General features: G+C 44.5%; 1 protein-coding gene across 4 annotated transcripts in view; it reads right to left on the minus strand.

Moving 5' to 3' along the window:
• Positions 1-26,152, minus strand: part of ASTN2 (astrotactin 2) — an 826,144-nt gene that overhangs the window by 369,285 nt on the left and 430,707 nt on the right. The gene's annotated exons all lie outside the window — the stretch shown is intronic.

Raw genomic sequence — 26,152 nt, forward strand, 5'->3', positions numbered from 1 at the left:
AGCTCTGTAGAGAGGAAAGAAACTTGTAATATCTCATTAAGTTTCATAATGAGTCTCAGGATTGCTATCTCCATTTTACAGACAAGCAAACAGCAACTCCAAGAAGGGAGGTCACCTGGTTGCAGGCTGGTAAGTGGCGTAGGTGTGATACAATGACACAAACCCAGCTCTGCCTGAAGCAGCCACTCACAGAAAGACAATTTATTCTTTTGGGTTTTATTTTATTGTTATTATTATTATTATTTTTTGTTTTTGGTGAGGAAGATTGGCCCTGAGCTAACATCTGTTGAGAATCTCCCTATTTTTGTTTTTTCTCCCCAAAGCCCCAGTACCTAGTTATAAGTCCTGCTAGTTCTCCTATGTGGGATGCCACCACAGCATGGCTTGACAAGCGGTGTGTAGTTCCATGCCCAGGATCCGAACTGGCGAACCCTGGGCCACAGAAGTAGAGCATGCAAACTTAACTGCTGTGCCATCAGGCTGGCCCCCTATCATTAATCTTGTTAGTGATTTTACTCCTATGTTTGGCCTAAAATTCCATGTGGTGCCAGTGGCCTTGAGTTTAGCATAGGAAGAACAGCTCTGTGCTAGCCTTCACATAAACAAAGCAACTCCAGTCCAACTAGAAGTAATTCTGCCGGCTCCAAGAGTCATTCAGGCAAACTTCTTGGAAGCTAAACGCCTGGATTGGATATAGCTAATGTATTCATTGTTCAGTTTATTTTGCTAACAGTAGCCAGAGGTACCTTGACATTTGCATTCGTATACAATTTCTCTTAAAGACTGTTTCTATTTTGAAAAGGTTTTGTGTAGTGCTAACTATTAACTTGGGCAGGAAAATTTCTCTGTTGAAAGACAATGAGCCATAAGTGGTGGAGCTTTGGGGCTGAAGCACAAGACATTTCACTTTCATTTACTCACAGACGTTTACTGAATACCTCCTGCTCTGTGGTGTTCAGTCACCCTGGCCCTTTCGCAGCTTCTGTTAGTGAGGGGAAGATGAAATTAATCGGATAATACTATGTTTCCTTTGTGTCAAATAGCGAGCAGGGCACTTAATGTGGGCTACCTTCCACAAACCCGAGCAGCAGCAACTGTGTTACCTACGCCCATTTAATAAATGAGGAAACTGACGCATAGCAAAGCAGAGGGACATGCACAAGGACCCACAGCCTGCAAGTGGAAGATCTAGGATTTGAATGAGGGATGTGATGAGCCAGATGATGTCTTTTGATTGACAGTCGGGCTCTGAGCCTTGAGGTGAGGTTACTACAGCTGGGGGATGGGTACATGGGGATCCACGGCACTACTCTTTCTACTTTTGTATATGTTTGACATTTTCCATTATAAAAAATAATATATCTTTTAAAAGTACAGCGTCTGGAGCCAGACTGCCCAAGGTCTTAGCTGTGAAACAGGAGTAACACTACCGCCGTGGACATGGGGTTGCTGTGAAGAGAAAATGAATTCATGCAGACAAAGCACTTAGAACTGGGGCCATGGTAAATATTCAAGACATGTGAGCTGTTATTTATTCTAACAGCTGAGATGGAAAAGCCCACAGTGCTCTGTCTAGCATGCGCTGCCCCACATATTCCTGAATATAAGGCAACCCACTCTCCATTTTCCTGAGAAGATTTTAAGAGTGATTTGATCTGCCTGAATGTATAAATTTTGCTTAAAAATGTAAATGAACCAGCCACAGATCTGCTTGCAGTATTTCATTTATTACTCTAGTAACACCTCACGCAATAATATTCACACAACAATAAATACATTTAGAAATACTGCTCTTGCCCACTCTTTTGTTGGAGTAAAACTACTTTATTCCAACTCTTTACCTATACTTCTTGATCTAGTCTCATGTATCTTCCCCAAACAGTTGGTGTTTAAAATAAATTAGTTGAGAGAATACTCTTCATGTGGGAGAAAGCCGTACTCAAGGTGACAGCCTCTTTTCTGAGCGGTATCTTTGCAGAGTAAAAGCTGCCCTTCTATACCAACATTTACGGCTACGTGGTCAGAGGGTGAATGACTTGTTACTGAGCCAAAGGGGAAGGGGCTGGTTAGACTGGGTGAGGTGGTTGGGAGCCTGGTTTGCTAGAAGCAAAAGAGAGAAGAGGGAGGAAGATAAATGTCAGTCCTGGTGCGACCACACTTCACCATGTCCAGCTCACCGACTTTTAATCTATTTTTCTTTATTGGGGAAGTCAGGCATTGCTGTTGTAAGATATTTAGACAACAAAAAGTAGAAAGAAAAACAAATCCATGAACTGCACTGCCCAGGCAGAGCTGCAATTGTTAGTTTGCTCTTTGATCCAAGAACAAGGCTCTTTCCCCAGACAGCCTCACGGCTCAAATGTCACCTGACCAATGTCACTGGATGGCTGCCTGATATTAGTTTGCCAGATTTAACAAATAAAAATAAAGGACACACAATTAAATTTGAATTTCAGATAAACAGCAAATAGTTTTTAGTATAAACATGCGCCCAACATTGCAATCATTCATTGTTTGCCGGAAATTCACACTTCTCGCTCACAGTTGCAGGGCAGCAGCCAGCCATCCCTCCTTCCCTTCCAGGAGATGCTGACCAAGAGCATCCTCCATGCTGGCTCTGCTCAGAGGCAGGCTAGACGGGTTGCCAACACCAAAACGGCCATTTATTTACCTAGCAGTTCTTGACAGAAAGCACGGGCGCGGACCGCCTTTCTGCCGAGGACCTGGGCTAAAATCGGGTTTTATACTCTATCTTCAAAAGGAAGTGGTAGGTAAAGAGACAGGATGAATGATAACTGATATTTGAAGGTGACCAAAAGAACTGTAAATAGCTCTTTTTAAAAATACAATGAATTCCATTACAATTAAAAAAAGAAAAGAAGAAAGCCAAGTGGTAGCAATCACATAACGATAGGAGCCGGGCACCCTCCAGAGAGTTTCACTGGCATTATCTGTAATTCTGACAACAACCCTGAATCCTCATTTTACAGGTGAGTAAACAGAAGTTCAGAGAGGGTAGGTAATTTGCCCAAGGTCTCAATTAATCCAGGAGGAGCTAGAATCAGAATCTGAGGCCTGTTTGACAGGAAAACTCCCGAGGCAAATACAGACTTGAGGTCCTCTGGCAGTTGCTAGGACGTGAAAGCAACTGGCTTTTTAAAAGTATCCTTGGTCACGTTATTTATTTATTGCAAAGGCATGTTACCTCCCTGTGCATTTATGAAAGTGGCCCTTTGAGGGGGAGGGTTTGAGCAGAGCTCTTGGAGACCCAGCACGTTCTGAAAGCAACCTTAATATATTATTTGTGCTTACTAAGCACGAGAATCGTGTCTTGGCTGCCTCTATTTTTAAAGAGGTGGGAGCAGAAGCAAGGAGGGAGGTCAGTTACCACTGGACCCTGGAAGGCTTTCTGGAGTCGGTGATATGCAACGGAGGCCTTATGAACTTGGGCAGAGTTTCCACAGAATCAAATTCTCCCGAATTAAACAGGACGGCAAATGAAGACTGTATTGATTTTCTGCTCAGGTCAATAAATGAGATAAATTGACCAGAAGAGCTAAATACTGATCAGGGTGAACGGAACATCAACATTTACTAAGAGCAGAGGGAGGAGAAATACATATATCAGAAAAATAGAGATGCCAATAGAACATTAAAGCAGCTGCTTGGTTTCCAGTTAAGGTTTGTGTTTGAGGATTAATATTTTAGTCAGGTCTTTACAAAAAAAAAAAAAAGCAGTGGAATTAAGTTATTACAATAAACCTTCATTTAGTCATACTGATTGCGGGGAAGATCGATTGAGGTTTTTTGTTAAAAGGATGTCATTGCATGAAAATGCACAGAGATGATACGGCAGAAAGAGCAGTGCATTGGGAGTCAGAAGACCTGTGTCACTGGCCTGTGACTTGTTAAGAGCACAAAATCATATATTATTCTTTTTCTGTGTCCCTTTGTGTAGCACAGGCCCTGCCACGCAGATGGAGTCTGAGTCCTGTGAAGAGCAGGCCTTGAGTCAAGCATTTGGGTACCAATAGGTAGTTGATTTGGGAGGTGATCCCAAGCATGAGAGGGACTGACAAATGAGACAAGGAAGGAAGGAAGGCCAAGGGTGTGTTCATGAATGGACCACCATATTGGAAACAGGTGGCGAGGTGCACCCAGAATTTTTCTACCAAGGTGCAAGGAACCTGGGGTATTTTTCCACCAACTGTCTGTCATCAGTTGACGGTTGGGACATTTGTTGAGGGTATTACCTCTAGCCTCCCCCCCCCCCCAATTTTTTTTTAGACCTTAAAGCAGAAAGATTCAAGCGCTGCCCACTCCTGAAGCTGCAGGTGACCTCTGCCAAGAGCCAAGTGGAGATGGGAAGGACACAGGCAAGGAGTAATGATAGCTGAGGGACTGCGAGGAGGAGCTCTGGGCACTGTGACCTCGGTCAAGTCCCTTTGCCTCTCTGGGCATCACCATCTAACTCTAAATAAAGTGAGGTTTGATCTTCACATTCCCTCTAAGACTGAGTGTCAGCAACTCTGTAAACCAGATGGTCGAACACAGAACTGAGAATTAGAGACCCTTCAGGAAATTGCTTCTCAAACAGATAAAAATGGTCTATAATAAGCATTCCACTTGTTAGCTTTTAAGTGGGAGCATTTCAAGTGCGCAAACATACACACAGACATATATAGGTACAAGGTGATCACTGCATTGTTCGTAATAGCAAAAGATTGGTAACAGCTTAAATACCCTTCAATCAGAGCATGACTGAATAACATTGGTATATTCATAGGCTGGAATGTTCTCCTGCAGTTAAAGAGAATGAACAGAATCTATATGTGTTAACACGGGTAGAGCTCAAAAAATGTTTCTGAGGGAAAAAAGCAAGATGCAGAATGTTCTATATAGCATGACACCATTTAAGAAAACATGCACACGTTATAGTTTTCCTGAGGTAAGTTACATATATGGAAAAGTATTTTTAAAGGACAGAAAAGTGGCAACAAAAACTCATTTAAAGTTATTTTGGAAAGATCTGGACAGATGAAAACTATGTTTTCATGAGAGGCTAATTTTGTGGAGGAGAAAGAGATATGGGAAGGATAGGCTAGCAAGGATGGATGCCGGTGGGAAAGTCAGAGTGATTTTAGCTTTAGTGGTATTGTTCTAATTTATAAAAGCAGAATTGATTCATGCATTCTTAAGTAAACTCGAAAAATAAGATATGTCTAGTACACAGCCAGGTATCACAGAAGACTACATGATAATGTGGAAAGATTTCAGAAAATGGAATCAGATCTAGCAATCCTAGCAATAACTTCTCTGCTGACAGTGTCTGACTCCCCACTTGCAAAATAGAAACAGATATGGACTTCACGAAGCTGAATGCCAACAAAGTGACCTGTGGTGTCTTCTATCTGGGACATGATTTGCATTCACCTGTTTGCTTCCTGCCTTCTCCAAACCGGCACACGCATTGTCTTGCCGTGTTTCCTATACTTGAAAAAAAAATCCTTCCTTTATTGAGTTGAAAGGTGAGGTTCCTGCCTAATCTCCATGTAATCAAGAATCTGATTTAATGGACTCAGAATTAACAAGGTTTTTAATACTGTTTTCTTAATTGTCACAGTGTCAGTCAGTGTTGAAACAGAGCAAGGTTTTGGCTGAACTTGAATGTGCCCCTTTGCCTTGCTTTGTGGGTATCAATGAGAATGAAGGAGGAGCCACGCACAATGACAACACTAGGGGGTGACATCCAAGTCAAAGTCTCACTGGACGGTCTGAGGAGCTGTCAGGGCAGAGGAGCATCTTCTGGAACAGTGCTATAAGCTTTTGGGACCTCATGCTTTTACTAGGCTAGTCGTCCACATGGAATTCTATCTTCTACCCCGGTGTTCACATGCCCACATCCTATTTTTCTTTACATCGTTTTCTCTATGTAGCCTTCATGGATAACCCCTTACCCCTGCCCTGTATAATAATGATCATGATGATGATAACAGCTACCATTTATAGAGAGCAACTTTAGGTACCAGGGACCATGCTGTGTTCTCATCTAACCCTCATAGCAACCCTGAGAACTAAGCATCATATTCCCATTTTACAGATGAAGAAACCAAGGCTCAGTAAGTGTATAAGGTCTTGAATGATTGCTATTTTCCAGGGGCTCTGCTTTTGGACACTTTCTCCCCCTTATCACGTTCATGTGTTATGTGATTTACGTGTTACATGATTTGCAGAGAGAAATCATTTTCAGAGATCTTCCTTTTTGAGGGCTTAAAAACTTGGGCTTAACCCTCAGAAACAGAAAGTTTTAAAGTTAAAGAACATCTCATAGTGAACAAATAGAGCCCTGTGAAATGATCCAGAGGAAAGTCCATTCTTCAAGGCAGGAAGCTCACCATTCATACTAGGCAATCCTACAAGATGGATAAGGAGGAAGACCAAATATCTGGTCACCAAGGCAACTTCTCAGGGCTACACCCAGCAGGGGAGGGCAGGAGCCTCCAGTGGTCCATCCTACCAGGTGGCAGTTTCCAGAACAGTTTCCATCACGAAGTCCCAAGGGGCCGTTTGTCTGCCTGGGTGAGTTCTCCAGTGGGAAAGGTCTTCCACCGCCAGCCTAAGCAGCTCCTCACCCGCTCCCTCTTCTCTTCTCTATCCCCCTCTCTCCTTCCCAGGCTCTCCAGGAATTAAGTCAGAGGGGACAATAAATTTACTTTGTGAGGCAACCAGCGGCCTGGATCTTAAGGTTCACTTTGCCTTAGGTTTGCTCCTGGCTTGCCAGGAGGTAAAACGATTTATCGTATCAAACAAAGATTTTTGTTTTTTACCAGACTTCTTGAAAACCAAAACAGAAGTGTGAAGAAATGTGTCCAGTGTCAAATATAGTGGCCATGGCTGCAATTTGAACAGAGTTCTATATCCAAAACTCTCTTCTGGCTACTGATAGTGAGTGTACATATGCATGTGTGGGTGTGTTTAGAGTTTCATTATCCTTATGCAATTTTTACTTTATCTCCCCTTCAGTGACCATATTTATGTGCATGAAACACATTGAGAGTGATGCTGGCTCAAGGCTGACATAGGGGAAGCCATATTGTAGAAAAGAAACCATATTGTAACTTTGAATGACCTCTGATTCACTCACCCAGACATGCTCTGTAGATTTTATGGCCCCTCTCAGCTGCTATAAGTTGATAACTTTGTTCTTTTGAGTTTCTTAGGAAGGTGATGACCCCAGGCAGAGAGTCTATGCTGACATCCATCATCAGTGACAGCTGAAAGATCAGGGTAGAGGGTGGTGCTCCAGTCTCTGACGCATATCCAGTAAAGCAAAAGACTCTCAGGAACTGAGACCAGATGTCCACCCCCACCTGGAGATCAGATGGAGGCCCCACTAGGATTAGATCTATTTTTCAGGGACTGTTAAAATTTGGGTTGTCTATACTTCTATCCTTCTGGTCCAAAACTTGATTATAAGATGTGCCTTTAGATGTTGTTCCAAAACTGTTGAGCAAGGTACAAAATTCTAAAAATGTAAAATATCAGCCTAAAGCTGGGAACAAGATAATATTTCCAAATGAGTGCTAAACAGTTTCATTCCTCTAACCCAGATCTATGCCCCAATTCAGCAGGAAGGAGCTAGATTGTTTGTTGCCCCAAACCCCTCAAGAACGAGGAATGACCAAAGAATAGGGAGAATTGAAACTGGCAAACACTTAGCCATTGATAATTAAGTAGCTAGGAACTAAAGTTTTTTTTCCCTCTTGCAATTACTGATTATAGCTTTTAGTTGTTCCTCCGCCCATTGTTAACAGTGCTGTTTAGGCAATATGCTATCTGACTCTCACTAGGTTCCTATAGATAGCATCTCCCTGGAGCCTGGGTCACCATGGTAATGAGGGTTTGGCTGTTTTTCAGGAATTAGAACCCTTTGTCCACTTCAGGCAAGTTGAGACCACCAACTCATCATCTGGGCCCACACATATGTCTAATAAGCCACCTTTTGACGTTAAGAGGCTAAAAACTCCACCCTCAGATCATGCTAACACTGTCATTTTGTGAACATGCATCCTATGAAGAGGCATGGACTCTGACTACGCTTGCACAGATCATCAATTACCTCACCTCTCCTCACCTCCAATCATCTATCTCCACATTTCAGACCACCTTACCCCCTGACCCCATAAACATCCCTGAGTCCCCATTTTCAGGGTAGCAGATTTGAGACTCATTCTCTTGCTTCCGCACATGGCTGTTTTGTGATTAAAACCCTCTCTCAGCTGACATCTCATCATCTTAGTGTTCGGCTTTCTGGGAGGTGGGCAAAAACGAACCTGGTGTGGTAACAAGAGCAGGACCCAACATGGATTCACCTCTATATCTTCTAGCACACTTAGTATTGTGCCAGACATAGAATGAGTGCCAGTAAATGATTATGGAACAAATGAGAGAGCCAGGGACAACGTGGTGTGCCAACCCCTGAGCTTTCCTTCAGATGACCTCTCAGTGCACACAGTTGTGTGGATGGGGCAGTGTTGTCCAAGGATCTGCAGGACCTTAAAGGCAAAGAGATTGTGTCTAGGAGGCCAGGAAGGCCAGAGCAGCCTCCCCAAACAGGTTGATGTAGGAGGCTCCAAATCATGTAGATGACTGACACATGGTCACTTTCATGATCTCCTACTGGGAAGAAGGTCACTGAAATTAGGTGAGTCTTTTCCAGACTTTTCTGATGACGTATGCTGGTGAAAAAAGTTCTGGAGTCAACTATATTTGAGAAATGCTGTGTCGAGCTAAGTTAAGCAAAGTCCTTTACTTCAGGACTTTTCTGAGCAAGTGCACATTGTAAATATGCAAAAGGGAAAAACTGAAGGGAGCATTTTCCCCATTTCTATGATCATAGAAACTGTAGTCCCAGAACATTGCAGAGGGCTACCCTTTCACAGGAAATGGACAAGACAGTCCATCTGGGGGTTTAAAGTCCAAGGCAGGGGAAAAATAAAGAGTCTGGTGAACTTCTTTAAAAGAATAAGTAAGAACTGTTTCTCAGCGAAGAGGACCCAGGGTACAGCCAAGATAAGAAGCTCATCTTCTTTCCTCCAAGAAGACCAGTCAATTTCCCAGGACAGAGGAGGGTACATGATGGAGTGATGTTTGACACTTAGCGTATTCTCTTTAATCTCTAAGGAGACCTGAGCTTCCCAAATCTAAACCCTTCCCCTCCCCTCCACTTCGCCCACCCCGATCCAGGCCACCATCATCTCTCATCTGGATCACGGCAATACTCTCTTGCCTGTTCTTGTTTCTATCCTTGCTCCCCTACAATCTGTTCTCAACAAAGCAGCCAGTGTTCATCCTGAAACTTAGGTTAGGTTATTTTTCTCTTTTTTTCAGAGGCCTCCAATAACTTCCAATTTCCTTCAAAGTAAAAACTAAAGCTCTTCCAAGCTTGGGCCACCTCTTGTTACTCTCCCCACTTCCCTCCTCAGGAACACTGATCTCACCATTCTTTAAACACCCCAGGCATTCTGTGCCTCAAGGCCTTTGTAGGTGGTTCCTTCTTGCAGTGCTCTTTTCCCAGATAGGCACATGTTCATTCTTTGCTCACTATTCTTCATTGTCTTTGCTCAAATGCCACATTCTTGGGGAAATCTCTCCTGATTATCTTATTTAAAATTTCAAGTCTTACTCACCCTCAGGACTCCAGACCTCCTTACTTTGCCTTGTTTTTTTTTACAGTACTTATCATCTTTAACTTACTACATAATTTACTTATTTATCAGGTTCTTGTCTGTCCCCCTCCCCCAGAACATAATCTCCATGCTGGCAGGCGTCTTTATTTTATTTTCTGAAGTATCCTTCACACCCAGAATGTTGCCTAGCACATGGTAGATATTCACAATAGATTGCATTTTCCAAAGACAGCCACAACAATATCTCCCATCTCACATGCACCTCTTACAATGTGACCCTGACACTCTTCCTATTGAGTGTTAGGGTCTCTGTCCCTTTTCCTTGAAACTGACTTGATGTATATGAGTGCTTCAATCAACAGCATGCAGTGGAAGGGATGCTCTGTGGCTTCCAAGGCTAGGTCATAAAAATGCCAGCCACATCCACCCTGCTCTCTTAGAACTCAGCCATCCGACCATGTGGGAGCCCAAGCAGTCCATAGAGATGACCATTTGGAAAGTTAATGGGCCTTCAGCCCAACTGGAGTTCCCAGTCAGCAGCTAGACCAGCCATTTTGAGTGTGCCATCTTGAAAGTTGACCTCCAACCCCAGGTAAGCCACTCTAGCTGACTTGCATAGAACTGAGATGAACCATTCATGTTGAACTCCTGCAAACTTGACCCAAATTGTAGATTTGTGAACAAAGTAAATGTTCAGTTGAATGGTGTTGCCTCAGCCAGACTCCAGGCCTAAATTGGAACTCCATGGTCAGGGCTTTGCTGGCAGCATTTAAATCATTCCGTATAGGCAGGTTTGATGTCAGGGCTCTGATGGGAGAGGGCCAGGCTTGGGAACATCCCTAGCCCAGTGCTGAACCCACCTCCTCCTCTTTCTGGACATGGGACAAATTCCCTCGCTGGGTCTCAGGTTCCTTGTGAGAAGGATTAAATGAGATGACACAGGTAAAGAGATTAGCCCAGGGAATGGTATGTGACAGTCATGAGACTAGAGTTTGATGTTCTTTTCCTTCCACGCAGAGGCCTGGGGTCCAGAGGAAACACACCTAGAAAGACCTCTTTACCTCCACAACCAGGCAGACACCCCTAGGGATGTGCTCACAGGGACTAGCACAGCTGGCATTTGAGAAGGGACCAGCTCTCACTTGCCTCAGGTCTCTGCCAGGAACACTGTGCACCCCCCTCCCGCCACTTTTGACTTCACTAGGGCCGGCTAATTGTTTGAACCTCAGATTCATTATTACTTGTATCTAGAAGCCTGTGTCAGCTTCCTATGCTTGGGATTTCTGCTGTGTGCCCCAGGGCACCCGTCCTTCTGCCATCTTGGCCAGCATCGTGCTGAATATATTGTATGTCTCTCTCAGTTGCTTGAGCATGGTGAGGACAGGAGCAGGAACTCTGGCTTTTTGCAGCTCAAGTGCTCACCACAGGGCCTGGCATACAGTCAATGTGAATAACTCTGGGAAATGCATCTCTCCAGGATGCAGAGGCATCAAGGGTTAAGGCTGTAGGACGCTCCTGTGTCATAGGGGCAGACACTCTCATAAGTCCGCATGGTGTTTATTCTCAGTACCCAGTCAGTTTAGAGTACAACCATGAGGTGACAGGCAAGACTGTAAGACTCTACTCAGAGTCTGGCCAGGCTGTTCACACCCAAAAGGCTGTACCGTGTTGTGGATAAGACCCCATTCTGAAAGCCAGGCTGCTTGCTCTCCAATCTTGGTTGTGTCGCTGACTAGCTGTAGGACCTCCAACAATTTACTTACGCCCTCTGGGCCTCAGTTCCCTCATCTGTAAAATGGGAATAATGACATCACCTATCCCAAAGGGTTGGAATTGCAGGTATTAAATGAATGTGTCAAGCACTAAGAATTAAACTATGCATCAAGCACTAACAACAGCATTTGGCACAGTTTGACTCCCACAGAAGTGTCTATTAATCCATCTGTTGAATAGGATCTACATCTGTATCTACAGCAGAAAGGCCTGGGCCACTTCCGTTTCTTCTAAAATTCACATAACAAACAAGATTACAAAAATAACCTCAAGATTAAGGCTAAGTGATGGACATCTTTCAGTCCTCCACTGCATTTCTGTGACTGTATGCTCCAGAACTTCATTTGGTGGTCATGTCCAAGCTCTGTGTTTGCAGGCTGTGACTATGAGGCTCTGGGCAAATGCTTCCAGCGCCCCTCCCCACACATGAACTCTCCCTCAAGCCCTCTAAAGGCTCCTCCATGGTCCTCTCTTTTGCAGAGAATCAGGAAGAAGCCCAGCCTTTGGAAACCCTCCCCATCTTGGAAGCCTCCTGCCACCACCTCCTTCCTTGGAGTCTTGGCTATTTCAGGAAAGGGAAAAGACCACCCAGGGTGCTAATCTTGGCTTCACTCCCGGGTGGGGAAGGCAGATTTTCCCGTACAGAAGAGCGCATGTTCCTTTTGAAAAGTCCTAGCGGAAATAAATGTACAACCTATTGTAGGCTGCGAGGAGCCACCAGCAGGAGTTGGTGTGATACAAAAGAGGCATTTGTAACGGCACAAAACACTTAGCACTTTACCAAGACATGCACAGGACATAAAAGGAGACACAGGGCTTCACGAATCCGCCGGGAAAGCAACGTGCTCTGAATGCAGGACGGCCCATCACTGCACCCAGCTCACGGTCCCTCTCCTCTCAAAGATGCCACAGGCTCCGCCGCCGTGGAAGGGAGCGTCTGAACAAACACAGGCGCGAAAGTCCAGGTCTGTCTTCCTTCTGGGCCTCCCACTTAGGGGCTTGCCTTTGTCTTCCTAAGTGGACAGGCTCACCCCTCCCATTCACAGTGCCCAGAGCAAGAGCACAAATAGATACAAATACAACAGATCTAATACAAATAGAAGTAATATAATAAGACCAAGTACTAAAATGTTCTATGTAAAAGTAGCAAGACCCTCAATCAATATGTTTTATCCTCCTAAATTGACAAGTATACCTTCATAACAACCTGAAATGTGAGGCTCAAGTTTCGCTTCCTTGGATTCCCTTGGAAGCGTAGGTAGCCTCAGTGGGCCCCCAACATTCACAGTGCATGGGCATGGGAAGCATAGGACGAAATGAATCCCCAATTTTTTAGCTTTAAAAGTCTAAGAACCACACATCCTCATGAGTCATGGAGGAAATGCTTTCTATTCTTGAACCCAAACCTGTCTTTCTAGAACTTTCTTTCACCCTTTTCCTCTTTTCACTCCTGTCCTTCACAGCCACAGAGAAGAAGCAGATCTTTGGTCTCCACTGACTAGCCAAGCCTCAGATTTCTGCCTAAGTCCACGGAGAGACCTCCTGCATGCCAAGCTCTGCATTGGGAGCTGGAGATAACCAGAGAAGGCTGCAGGGACCCTGCCCCCAGGGAGCTCACAGGCTAATGGGGGAAACATGACAGGCAGGTCAAATAAGCTCAATAAATAACACATATGATAAGCATCAAATTGGATGATGCAGAAAGCAGACACATCTGCAGAGCAAATTCTGGGATGTCAGCACAGAAAGGGACCAGAGGAAACTTTTTGTTCAACGGAAGAAAAAAATAGCAGCAGGACCTTCTATTCAAATGTACTTTCTGTGGGGTCTGGGCACAGGAAAGTGAAGAAAGCAAAGCTGCTCTCTTGGGTAGAAGCAGGTAGGGGTGGGGCATGGAGCTCCAGCCATCCAGAGTCATCTCTCCATTCTCCCTCCCATGGGCAGAGGACCCATCCCTGATGGAATGCCAGGTGTCTGGGCAGCCCCATTTTTAATACTGTTGCTCCAGCCCAACCTCTTCCTTTAGAGGGAGAATGATTTGCTTATGTGCCCACCAGCCCCTATAGACTGTCAGCTTCCAGGAGTTGCAGTCCGGACCTCGTTCCTTTTTGTACATGTAGGGGAGGAAGAGCATTTCCTCTACCCCCTGGGTCCTTCTGGCTGGGCTATGAATTAAATTCACAGGAGACATAATAACAGGAGAAAATCAAACAAAGCTTTATAACATGTATACATGGGAGACCCTCAGGAAAACTGAGTAACTTGCCAAAATTGTGGAGGCTTTCATCTTAAATACCATCTTCAGCTAAAGACAAACAAGGAAGTTGGGGGTTGGGGGAGTCAGTTATGGGAGATTCCCAGAAAAGCACAATAAACAAGAGTAAGGTTATCATGCAGACGCAAGTCCTTGTCTTTCACATTGATAAGAGTTTCTAGAGATGAAGCCATACCCCCTTCTCCCTGGTACAGAGAGGGAGACCCCTTTAACAGATGGAGATGTCCCTTACAAACGTAAACGTCTCTTAAAAAGGGTAACTTCTACTTTTACTTGGTTTTCAGAGCTTTTCCCATGTCTGCAGTTTTTAAAAGTAACCAGCCCAAAATAATCCTCATCCCAAAGAGACACATTTTCGGGTGGCTAATTCTGATTCCCTACATACACATGGTGCCACTTAGGGAGTGTGAGTCGAAATAGATCAAAGGAGAGATGCCAGCCTAGAATCAGGATGTGCAGGGACTTATGTGAGGTCATTTAGTTAGTGGGATGCTTGAAATCCTTCTTTAAGGAGTAAACAAATAAATAAATAAATAAGGGTGAGATGTCTCAGAAAGACAGAGAGAAAAAAGTTTCAGGAGGAAGCAAAAAATACCTTGAAGTAAGAGACTTATATTATTATTATATCAATAACTATAATATTTATATTATTACAAATTATAACAAGCATAAACTTTAAAAATTTCTGTTTAGTATTTTTCAATTTAATTTCTCTATTAGCATTTCTCCATTAATCCTCTCACTGACTTACAGTAACAATTGTTAACATTTATTGAGAAACTATTATTTATTCCTTACTAAGAGTATTGCTGGCATTTTCTCATTTAACACTCAGAATAACCCTTTCAGCTAGGACTACGATACCATTTACACAAATGAGAAAATTGACAACTCAGAGAGGTTAGAGACTTGTCCAAGATCACTCAGCCATGAAGCCGTGAAATGTGCACTGGAACCCACAGTATGTATTTACTGATTATTAACAAGAGTAAGTGATGGATTCAGTAATTTGGAGGACCAGTTGCCTTTTCTCTTGGCCTGTGGTCATAGAGCAAGGTAATGTACTTCCCTCACTGCAGCTTAGAAGCCTGGAAGTTGGGGTTACCTCAGCTCCAGGCTCTCCCTGGGGCCAAGACACCTCTGTCTTCAGTCTGGGTCTCGAAGGGGACCAGACAGGGAACTGCAGCCCCATAGAAACGTCTTTGAGCAGGGTCCAAGAAGCGACAGCTCACCCAAATCCCAGACACAGGAAAATCTGCCAACCTCTGTTTTGGAGCATGCTGCACCTTCTGGAAAAAGCAGGCCTGCCTTCATGGGCTCTCCCATTGGTGTTATGCATGGCTAAATGGGGGCCATATTTCACCCTAGAAGTGGCTGCATTTCAGGAGCAGAGTGTGATTAAGAAAGACAGATGGCGGGTAATATCCGTTACCAACACCTGTACCGTGCACAGGGAACTATTTGGCAGAAAGGGGCTATGTAAGAGCAAGATCATTACCATTTGAACTAGAAAACAAAATGTGGTGAAGAATGGGAGCAGAGAGGAGGGGAGGGGAAGAGGGTGACACAGAGGTGCAGAAGTCAGGCACTGCAGGAAATGCTGCATTGGAGGAGGAGCTTAGCCCCCCCCCCCCCCGCCCCCCGGAAGCACAGGACTAGGTCCTAAGACCCAGTTCTGCCACTAACTGACAGAGAAGGCTGGGAGAAGTGGCCCCCCTCCCTGGGCCTCAGGATCCCGCTCAATAAGATGCTAATTGCCTTGGAGGTCTTGTCTTCTTCAGATACCCAGGGTTACAGGAGGCACCATTTAAAGGTAACCACACCCAACAACAAGACTAGATCAGCCTCTGAGAGTACCTGGAACTGAGTATTTAGCCAAGTGCTGAGGGCATCTGCCCCCTCTTCCCTGCAGCCCTAACACACACACACACACACACACACATACACACACACACACACACACATTTTGAGAGACAGGGATCTCTGGGCGTAGAACCCCAAAACTGAAGCGTAAAGGCCGAGGCAGGTGGGTTAATGAAAAGCACACAGGCTATGAGACTGGATGGACCTTTGTCCCAAGCTTCTACTGATCCTAAACATTAATTAATTTGGAGCCAACATTTTCAGAAAGGGAAAGAAAGATGACAGGACCTAGGATCAGACAAAAACAGACTTCGGGGTTAAACAGATCAGGGCAGGAGTACCCGCTCTGTCACTTGCTTACTCAGTAAACTCAGGAAAGTGACAGCTCTTCTCTGAGCCAGGCTTTATCCTCATCTGTAAAATGGAGATAAAGACCCACCTCATCAAGCTACTGAGTATTAAAGGGAATAATGTTTTGCAAATTCTTAGCACAGAGCCTAGCATATGATAGACTCAATAAATAGAGGCTACCATGTACATACTTCCCTCCACCATCAAACTCATCATCATCATCACCATCACCATCACCATCATTGCCATCTTCAGCCTGGATAAGGAAGCTTTCCCTTTTCTTTTTGGTTGTTTCATTCCTCCAAAGGCTCTCACACAGCAGGAGAGCCCTGTTCTGTGTGGCCTCAAAGGGAAGCTGGGATCAAGAGGCATAAAGTGTAGAGAGGAGGTGGGGAAGAAGCAGGATGACAAGCAGCATGCATTTGGCACATAGTTTTTGTTCATTCAAAGGAGGCACTGTTCAGCCAGCCCTGAGGGTTTAGTGGTTAAAGTTCTGCTCTCTCAACTCTGCATCCTGGGTTTGATTCCCAGGAGCAGAACTATACCACTCATCTGTCAGTTGCCATGCTGTGGCAGTGGCTCACACAGAAGAACATAAGGACTTGCATCTATGATATACAAATATGTACTGGGGCTTTGGGGAGAAAAAGGAAAAAAAAGAGGAAGAGTGGTAACAGATGTTAGCTCAGGGCAAATCTTTCCCTGCAATTAAAAAGGAAAAAAAGCAGCCACTGTTTATTGTTTTAGGGGCTTTGTATATGGAAGTGCATAAATATATAACATGTAATATTATAATAACATATACATTATACATTAATAGAATATGCATGTATGAAGTGGATTCAAGGGACCCGGGTGAAGTGATGGAACCAGCCACTTAAACATCTGGGAGGAGTGCACTCCCTGAAGAGGGAACAGTGAGAGCAAAGGCCCTGCAGCAGAACAGGGCTTGGAGAGCTAGGAGGACAAGAAATAGGCCAGGGGTTGTAGGGGAGTCAATGAGAGGGAGGTAGGAAGTGGTAGAAGTAGGCAGGGCCAGATCAGAAAGGGTCTAAGTGGTGGAGGAGATGTTGGATTCCTTCTAAGTATGCTGGAAGAGCCACTGGGGGTGGCATTTGGGCAGGGTGTGACATGATCTGATTTTTATTTTAAAAATGATAATTCCAGCTGTTGTGTGGAGAATAGACTGTGGTGGGGGTGAGTAAGATGGGAAGCAGAGACCAGTCTTGAGGCCATTGCCATCTCCCAGGTGAGGGATGGTACCAGCTTGAACTAGGGAGTCAATTGAGGGTGTTGAGACTTTTTGTTTGTTTGTTTTGTTTTGTTTTTGGTGAGGAAGATTGGCCCTGAACTAACATCTGTTGCCAATCTTCCTCTTGTTTTTTAATTTTCTCTCCCCAAAGCCTCAGTACATAGTTGTATATCCTAGTTGTAAGTCCTTCAAGTTCTTCTATGTGGGATGCCACTACAGTAGGACTTGATGAATGGTGTGTAGGTCCACACTCAGGATCCAAACCCATGAATCCCAGGCCACTGAAGCGGAGCACATGAACCTAACCACTACACCACCAGCTCACCCCGAGATGTTTTTGAATAATGGATACATTTTCAAGGGGGAGCAGACAGGATTTGCTGACAGTTTGGATGTGGACGTGAGAGGCAAAACTAGTCAAGGATAGCTCCAAGTGTTTTGGCCTGAGTGATAGGGTGTACGTTGGTGCCATTTTCAGGATGGGACAGACTGTGGGAGGAGCAGGTTGAGAGAATAATGAGTTCGGTTTCAGACACAGAACATTTGAGATGCCCATTAGCCATTCAAATGGAGGCATTTAGGAAGTTGGGGATGGAGCTATTTGGCATTTAAATCCACGGCACTGCATGACATCACTGTAGGAGCGAGAGGTCTGAGGACTGTGCCTTGGTGCCCTCTAACATTTAGAGGTCAGGCAGTAGGGAGGACCCAGCAGGGGAGAGCGATTGAGAGCAGCCTACACAGGAGGCAGAGAATCAGGAAAGAGTGTTATCTTAGAAGCCAAACAAAGAAAATGTTTCTAGTAGGAAGGAATGACTAGCTTTGTTACATAAGAGAAAGGGTCCACCAAATGGAGATTGAGAATCAGTCACTAGACTTGGTAAGATGGAGGTCAAGAGGGACACTGACAATGAGATTTGAGTGTGTTACTGGGAGGCGGGGTGAGAGCCTGGTGGAAGTGGATTCAAGAGAGAAGGAAGGTGAGGGATTGGAGGAGGTGAATGCAGGTAAGTCTTTGGAGGGATTATGCTATAAAGGAGGACAGTGAATTGGAATGGAGGCCAATCCATTTAGAAGGGTCAAGGAAAGTGTTTTGTTCTGTAAGATGAGAGATCTTAAACCATTTTTATATTGATGGGCATGGAGGGGGAGAAATTGCAAGAACAAAGACTGTGATGGGGAAAAGGAGTCCAGTGTCCGCGTGCAAGGGCAGTCCCGATTTTGTGGGGTCTGAGCTGATGCAATTTGGGTAGCCTTCTCTGGAAAAAGAATTCAAAGTCATGAATTCAAAATTAGGTTTGGAAATGAATATTTACTTAGCACAAGAAAAGAAATTACAACAAATCAACAACACTTTATAGATACACGTATCTTTCTTCTGAGATTTCTTTAGGCCAGGATCTCTCAGTCTCTGCAAGATTGACCTTTTGGGTCAGAAAATTCTTTGTTGTGACAGGCTGTCCTGTGCATTGCAGGATGTGTGGCAGAATCCCTGGCATTTACCCACTAGATGCCTGTAGCACTCATCCCCCTAATTGTGAAAACCATAAATGCCTTGAGAAATTGCTCACCCTCACCTTGAGGACCGTGCCTTAGGTAATTTACTGGAAATGCTTACATACAAACCTTCCTGGTTGCAACCCCACCTCAAACATTCTACATGCCCCAGAAATCACCAGCACTGACAGGGGTCAGCCAAGTGAAGGGCTCTGAAGCTCAGGCTCCCTTTGCTTCTGATACATCCACCTCTGACCAAGTTGAGTGCTTGCACTTAGACTGGAGCAGGGAGAGCATCTGTCATAAAAAAGAGAAGGTGGACTATGGGGTACAGATACCAGTGAACTCATAGACTTAAATCCTCTCATTGCTTATGTTTCTCAGTGCAATAAAAAGCAAGGGAATCCATTGAGAGGGTCATACAGTGAGGCTGTGTTAGAGTTTTGCTGGGAGGGAAGCAATGAACTAGTGTTCTATAGAGTAAGGCTGAGTGGACTAGGATTGGTCTGAGCCTCACAATGGACCAGAAGTGGGGTAGAGAAAGAACCGGTGGTTCAAGGATGGCATGGGTGCCTTATAAAACAGTGGACGCCTCCTTGCTGGAGCAATCTGCCCTGGAATAGGCATTTCAAGCAGCAAAGGCAGGTCAGACTATGATCCTACTAGTCCTTCTGGTCTGGGATTCTGTGATTTTTACAGCAAAGCAACCTGATGCCCTAGAGTACACCATACAGAATTCCTCCGTAGCACCTTCACTCACGAGAGAGTAAGATCAGTCTCACAGAATTATCCTTATGATGGTTGAGAGCATTGGCCCTGGGTGGGGACTTCCTGTGCTTCCTCTTATTTAATACTTTACAACAAGATAAGATAATTTAGGAAAGTTTAAATCACTTATCCATTGTCACACAGCTGGTAGAAATGGTATGACCCAAACTGAGGAATTTTCTACAAAATGCCTGAGCAGTATTCCTCATAACTGTCAAAGTCGTGAAAACTAAGCAAAGATTGAAAAACCATCTCACAACCAGAAGAGACTGGGGAGAAGTGGCAACTAAATGCAATGCTGTATCTCGGATTGGATTCTGGAACAAAAAGAAGATATGACTGGGAAAGTTGGTGAAATTCACATGAAGTCTACAGTTTAGTAACCGTAATGTACCAATGTTGGTTCTTAGTTCTGACAAACGTGCCCCGTGGTAAGGTAAGATGTTAACAGTAGAGGAAAACAGGTGAGGTCACTATGGAAACTCTCTGCATTATCTTTGCAATTTTTCTGTAAATCTAAAACGAGTTCAAAATAAAAACCTACCTAGAAACAACAAGACAGCAGTAGCAGAAGCAGCGGCTATAAGAACAGCAGTGTGACTAAGCCCCCAGCATTCTACCTCCTGGAGCCTTGCTTCTCTGAGATGCTCAGGGCACTGGGACCTGTAGGTCATTATTTGTATTCAATGTGACCTTTCTAAGGCCTCTACTTTCTGCTTGTACACCTGCATGTGTCCTCAGCTGAGAGGCAGCCTGCTACAGTGCAAAGAGACAGCTTTGAATCCAGGCAAATGTTGATTGAGTCTCAGCTCCCCTATCAACTAACTGTGAGTCTGTATAGAAATCACTTTCTGGCTCAAACCTTGGGTTTCCTGCATCTGTAAAATGCAACCAATCACCTCTCCTTCTCCCAGGCTCCATGTGAGCATCCAAACGGAAACAGAGAAATGCAGAGCACTTGCACACAGTAGGTGATCAGTAAACAGGAAGTCAGCCTTCTTTCTTCGTAAGAGCCAAGAGCAAACCTGGACTCTTTCTTTCTGACAACAACCTTTCATGTTTAATTTATAAGCTGGTTTAGGTAGTTGAATTTTAAATAATTCATAGCCTTGCTGTTAATATTTGTAGTTGTTGAATTTCTAATAAAACATTTAGGGCTTTCTTCCCCCTTCAAAGTGTATTTTGCCTGAAGAATGATTTTTTTCTGAAACCTAGGACTTGGCTGGTCTTCCTTCTTTTCCTTTCTGCATCTAATTTTGTCTATTGCCGCAACAAGGATGACTGACGCCAGCTGGGGTTTTGCTTGGTAGGTCTGGGCGTGCAAAGAGGGACGTCAACTCATCTGTGGTTGGGGTATGGCAGGTGGGTTCACTTTTTTAGGGTCTGCATGGTGGTGAAGAACATTGGCTTCCTTATTGGAGCAGCGTTTGAACTCGTGTCTGCCACTTCCTTGCTGTGTGAGCTTATACAAGTAACCTAAACTTTCTAAGCCTTTGTTTCCTTGTGTACAAAAATAGGAATCATGGTGGCTGGACTGGTAGTGTAGTGGTCAAGTTCCCACGCTCCCATTCCGTGGCCTGGGATTCAGAGGTTCGGATCCCAGGTATGGACCTAGCACTGCTCATCAAGCCATGCTGTGGCAGCATCCCACATAAAATAGAGGAAGATTGGCACAGATGTTTGCTCAGCAACAATATTCCTTAAGCAAAAAGAGGAGGATTGGCAACAGGTCTTAGCTCAGGGCCAATCTTCCTCATAAAAAAAAAAAAAGCAATGATAACACTCTCAAGTTTACTTTGCATGACGTGATTCTGGATCTTTAAAATCTACCAGTATGCATGGAACCAGCTTTATGTCATCTCTCCCAGCCTCGTCCCCTACTTTGTGCATTTGATGTGGCAAATGGACTCTCATTTACTCTCTTTTCTTCCCACCTTGGTCTGGGCCACTTCCACAAGCACCCCAGGATCTTCCTTGGACAAAACTCCAGTGGCTTTGTCATTTCTCAGTAGCCCTTAGCTTGGGGGAAGGGGAAGGACGATTTGGGCGTGCTGTGGCATTTTCTTGAAGGAGGCTTTGGCTCCCTCTCGAAGATGCAGGAGAGTCTGAAATGCAAGGCAATCTTCACAGGTGCCAACTGTATTGTTCAAAGAATGTACTCCCTTTTATAGCACTTATATTTCATTCTCTACTGCCAGAATGGAGACGCATGCTGGGTTTCTGCATTGGTAATTGGGGAAGAACAGATGGGAGACACGCAGTTGGAAGTAATACTGTCATTAAAATAATCTATACTGCTCGTAACTCTCGGGCATGTGTGAGAAGGTGAGTGGAGCCACGTGGACCAAGTTTCTTCAGATCCCTTCCTTGTGGAAATTATGGGGGACTCATGCTTTGGTAAGATCTGAAAATTCACATTCTCTCATGGCATACCGCGGTGGGTGCATCTCTTGCTCCAGAGTCCCAAAGACAAGAAAAGGAGCAGATTAGTGGAAATGTTTTCTTAGGTAAAGAAAGGGTGGGGTGGGCATTCTGGACAGGAAGAACAGCAAGGGCAAAGGTATAGAGTCTGGAAAATATAGGGTGCTTCCAATTAACAGTAAGTTGAGCAGCCTGGCTGGGGCAGAGTTCTTGTTAGGGGAACAGTGGGGGACACAGCTGGAAGAAGAACTTGGGCCATGTTGACGAGGTTCTTGAACGCCAAGAAAGCTGTTGAATGAGAGTTGCTATGCGGTGGTAGAAAGAGCATTGGATGCTGTGAGTCAGGTTCAGTCCAGGCTGTTACTAACTAGCTATGTGAACATGGAAAAATGCTTCTCCTTCCTGGGCCTCAGTTCTTCATCTGTAAAATGGGAATGAAATTGATAATCCAAGTAAATCTTTAGTAGCTTCAAGGACAATAGCTTTGCACTTCAGCAGAACACATCTAATTCGTGAGTCTTTTTTCTCTTCCGGCCATGCAGGTCAAGTTTAAACAAAGCTTATCCTAGTCCCTGTTGTTTGATTAATAATAATGATGCTAGTAATATCATAATAATATAGCTACCCTTTACTGAGGGCCTACTTTGTCCAGGCACTGTAAAGTGCCTTATTGACATATCTTTATCTTGAGCATCATCATCAGAAACCTGTCATGCAGAGATTGTCACTCCCTTTACATCAGAGGCTCAGAGAGGTAAGAGGATGTGCTTGTGTCGCCCAGCGCTGAGTGGCAGGGCCAAGAGTCATGCCTGCCTTCATTAGCAGCTGCCCTCTTTTCACTGGTCCCCTTGCCACAGCAATAATGGTGCCTCCTAAGGCTGAGCACGCTGGAGGTGCTTAATGTCCACTGACTGATTTAATCCTTTCCAATGACCATCAAGGTAGATCCTGGGATCCCAATTTTATAGATGAGTAAATGAAGGTTCTAAGAGGAGAAATCAGCAGCCCAGAGTTATAAAATCAGCACTTGACCCATCTGGGCTGTGGACTCAGATCTGCTTGGTCTCAAAGCTTCAGATGCTGCCTTGGCATATTTCTGTGCTCAGATTCACACAGGTGGAGCCCACGTTTGAGGGCAGCCCCACAACCACTTCCCTCAAATTATAGGATGTTCTTTGCAAATTTTCTTCTTACGGAGGCTTCACTTTATTTTTTCTTTTTTCTCCCCAAAGCCCCCCGGTACATAGTTGTATATTCTTCATTGTGGATCCTTCTAGTTGTGGCATGTGGGACACTGCCTCAGCGTGGTTTGACGAGCAGTGCCATGTCCGCGCCCAGGATTCGAATCAACGAAACACTGGGCCACCTGCAGCGGAGTGCGCGAACTTAACCACTTGGCCACGGGGCCAGCCCCCGGAGGCTTCATTTTGCCAAACTTCCAGACTGCCTTCTCCTGCTGTGGGGAGCACCATCCGCACAGACACGTCAATGTCATCATTACAGGGTGATTACCTGGGCTCATGTCTTAACATGTCTGTAGCAGCAGCCTTAGACTTGCTAAAGGGCCAAGGAGTTCCTGTGGCTGTGACCCACCTTATCTTTTGGAAAAAGCTTTGGACCAGCAGACCAGCACGTACACAAGCTTTAGAAGCCAATTTTTCACCATTTACTCTTCAGAGGGTCACCTTATTTGCACACGTTGGGGTTTCCAACTGTTGCCTCCCTTCACAACTGATGGCCCACCATTAATGGAAAGTGCTGGCGAAGACCTTTGGGTTGTCTGAGGTTGAAAGGCTGGGAGGAAGGAAGGGAAATTAACTGAGTGGCTGCTTTATACAAATTAGCTCAAAAAAGACCAATCACAGCCCTACAAGGTAGGTACTGCATTATTATCCCCAATTTACAGATAAGGAAACTAAGTTTAGAAAGATTTAAATGACTTGCCCAAGATACATGGTTAGCAAGATACATAGAAGCAAGATTTGAATGCAGGTCTTGCTCTTTCTGACATCAAAAACCAGTATCCTTTTTGGCTATACCACATCTCCTCCTATACTAGGGAAAAGTAGATTTGGTTCCCCCTGTTTCAACTCCATCCTCACCTTTCTCACTGATCCAAGATTGCTCAATACTTTAGGAAACATTATTGTTCCAGCCATTTGGGCAATAAAAGTGCTCATTTCTCTAGGGAGATTTTTTCCTGCCATTTTTTTTGTTCAAGTCACAAGGAATTCTTGTGCTCTCCTGTGGATTGCAAAGACCCCAGTGATATTGACTATGTTCTTGCTACCCACAGAGTCTTTGCACATACTGTTCCCTCTGTCTGAAATGCTTTTCCCTCATTCCTTTCCCTCTTTAACTCTGCTCACCCTTTAGAGCTCAGATCAATTGTGATTTTCTTACAGTAGCTGCTCTGATCCCCTGTTGAGGCAATCCACCCCATCCCAGCTAACTCTCATTACACTACTGTCCTCTGGCACATAGCTCAGCTTGCAAGTATTGATTAATTGGTGAATTTTTGCATTAATGCCAGGCTTTCCCACTAGACTACTGGCTCTAAGAGGGCAGGGACCCCATCTCCTGGGATTGCGATTGAGCCCTCAGTTCCAAGCACAGGGCCTAAATTAGAACATTGTAGATGCTTGGCCAGTATTTATTGAATGAATAAATGAATGATGAATGAATGCATTAAAGTACAGGATGCTAAAACGCCTGGGTCTGGAAAAAATAGAATTTCCTAACTTGTGCTTTAAAGACGCATAGCTATCTCCTTGGAGCTTGTTAGAAATGCAGTATCTCAGGCTCCATCCCAAACCCTCTGAATCAGAATCTGCATTTTAACATGGTCCCCAGATGATTCCAATGCACATTAATGACTGACCAGCACCACAAAGGAGCAGGGAAGGTGGAAGGGAAGTGTGAGGTAGCCTATGCTGATTAATCAGTTAACTGGTTAACCAATTCATTCGGTAAAATTATCTGAGCACCAACTACGTTCTTGGTACTGCGTTGGGCCCTGAGACTGTGGTGTGAACACAGTAGATACAGTGCCTGCCTTAGGGGAGCGCCCCCTACCTGCTTGGATGGGCAAGGCACCCAGAGCTACCAGAGAAGAGGGAGGGTATGCTCCTGGGCCTGAGAGGCAGGGAGGGCTTCCTGCAGGTGGTGACTGGGACTGGTGGGTAGAGAGGGACAGCCTCATACTCAAGGGAACTTCTTGTCACCTGTCGCCAGGCTAGAGGCTGGTGGATGGGTCAGGAGGTTGCTGCGATCAGCCAGGGTAGAAATGCAAGCAGTTCTTCAGTCTCTCCTACTCTCTCCTGCGTGGAGACCCTTCCTACAAAACCTGCCTAAATTACCCTGTGAATCACATAATGGCCAAATCCCATGGGCTTCGCCCAGTCTCCCTGGTGCTTTTTTTATTTACATTCTGCCTCCAAATGTCAATTTTCAGCCGCCTTCTTGTCTCCCTCTGTGTTTTCTTCCCTTTTCTGGGTGTCTCTCTGGCACATCCATTATGTGGACTATTATGCAGCCTTTAGAAATGATGTTTACAAAGATGGTGTAATAATATGGAGCTCTCTTAGGTTAGAACCAGAAGTGGAGTGCAATATGATTACAGTCTTATAAAAATAAAACCACAAGGTCGGGTTAAAAAAAAACAGGAACCAAAACAAAACTCCAGAATATGGATCGACCAACATTTATGTTTGTATGAGGCTTTAAAAATATACTTATTTAAAATTTATCTATTTTCCAGTTTTTAATGAGTAGAGATTTCTTCTATTAATGGTAAAATAAATACCACAAGTTAAAAACTGCTGCCATTTACTTACATATGTCATTTTGGGCAAGTTTGTAAATTTCCCTGAGGCTTGGTTTTCTCATCTCTAAAATGGGGCCAAGACTGTGCTTCCCATATAGGATGTTCTGATGTTGTGTCCATTGACTGCTTGGCATACAGCCTGACGTGAGAATCAAGGATGATCCCATAGCAGTTATGACCATTGTTGGTGATCAGCTCCAGCTGACCTGTTCAGTGCAGGTTTGTATTAAAGAACGGGACAAGTTTGATATGGTTAGGATGGAGGTTGGAGACACTGGTTACAAGTGCTCAACTTTGGAATTAATTTTGCTCCTAACTGGCTGTGTGACCTTGATAAGTCTTGTCTCGTCTCTGGGCTTTTGTTTACCCTAACGTTGAAGAGGAACACAGCCTCCACGGTCAACTGAACTTCCTGACACAGGTCTAAAAGATAATAT

This window comes from Equus quagga, chromosome 1 (assembly GCF_021613505.1).
Source record: "Equus quagga isolate Etosha38 chromosome 1, UCLA_HA_Equagga_1.0, whole genome shotgun sequence".
Classification (NCBI taxonomy): Eukaryota; Metazoa; Chordata; class Mammalia; order Perissodactyla; family Equidae; genus Equus; species Equus quagga.